The sequence below is a fragment of the Marmota marmota genome, unplaced genomic scaffold (assembly GCF_001458135.2).
Source record: "Marmota marmota marmota unplaced genomic scaffold, marMar, whole genome shotgun sequence".
Lineage (NCBI taxonomy): Eukaryota > Metazoa > Chordata > Mammalia > Rodentia > Sciuridae > Marmota > Marmota marmota.
This window is the reverse complement of record NW_026000119.1, coordinates 11,307,169-11,308,454: the sequence shown is the minus strand read 5'-3', so window position 1 is coordinate 11,308,454 and position 1,286 is coordinate 11,307,169. Positions and strand designations below refer to the sequence as shown.

General features: G+C 39.3%; 1 pseudogene; it reads right to left on the bottom strand.

Moving 5' to 3' along the window:
* Positions 1-439: 439 nt before the first annotated feature.
* LOC107153640 lies at positions 440-1,078 on the bottom strand (annotated as a pseudogene).
* Positions 1,079-1,286: the final 208 nt, after the last annotated feature.

Genomic DNA, 1,286 nt, shown 5'->3' with positions numbered 1-1,286 from the left:
CCTTCAAAAGGCATCTTCCCCCACAGTCTCAATACCAAGCAAGGAGCATCAAGAGTTTGTCTTGGTTGGTTTGTTCTTTTTTACAGACTATAGATATGTACAGTTGAAAACTGAGGATTTCTAGCCAATAACCATATAGTTAATAGCACCTTACAAATTAAAAAAGAAATGCCAGAACATCTTCAAATGCCTTGTCACACCAACAGCAAAGAGCACAGAGTGAGGAGAACGTGAGAGTGCTTTTTGATCTTAAAAATGTTTGCAAATATGTACAACTTTGATATAGTGTCAGGGTGCTCTGGACACCCAGGCCAATTCATGTAAACCACTGACAATTTCTAGAGCACTTAGAGAGATTACAATAGGATCATGACCAAATTCTATAACTGAAACTAACACAGACACATCTCAAATAAGATGTGTCAATCGTGGTGTTGTCCTACTCTAAAGTATTCACCAGAAGATGGGGATAAACAGTTTTTAATTCATCCTCCTTCTCCTCCTCTTCTTCCACTTCCTCTTCTTCTTCCTCTTCTACCATTTTCTGGGCAACTTTTGCTGGACACTTTGTGCCATCAAACTTTCTTTTGGACTTACAGTTAGCAACATCCTTTTCATATTTTTCTCCTTCAGCTTTGAGCCTTAGGGAAGTATGGCTGCTTTTTGCTGTCACTTAAGTTATTCCACAACTTATCCAGCTTTTTTTTTTTTTGCCACATCTCCAACAGAGGAGATACCAGGATTTGTGGACTTGATCACTGGGCAGAATTCTAAACAGAACAGGAAGAATCCAGACAGTGGTCTTTTGGGAGCTTTAGGGTCCTCTTTTTTCTTGCCTCCTTTAGCTGGTCCATAATCCTTCATTTCTCAATCATAGCATACTTTATCTACCTTTGCCATTTCATCAAATTTAGATTTCTCTTTCCCAGACATTGTCTTCCATTTCTCAGAGCACTTCTTGGAAAATCTTGCAAAATTGAAAGGACTTCTGGATTTTTCTTCTTATGTTCTTCTCTGCCAGTCTGCACAAAGAAGCAGACATCTTGGCCTTTTGTTTCTTGGGGTCACCTTCAGCCATCCTGACTGTATTATTCAGGAGTCTGGGCAGTGTAGGGCATGATACGTGGCTCAGGTCTCCCCAGCCTTGTGCTAGCTGCCTCCACCTATATTTATTTATAATATTACATATGTATGTGTGGATTTATTCCCATGTAAAATTCCATGTCAAGCTTCAATTCCATAACAATGCATTCCTGAAAATACTGAACAAATACACAGAGAGACAT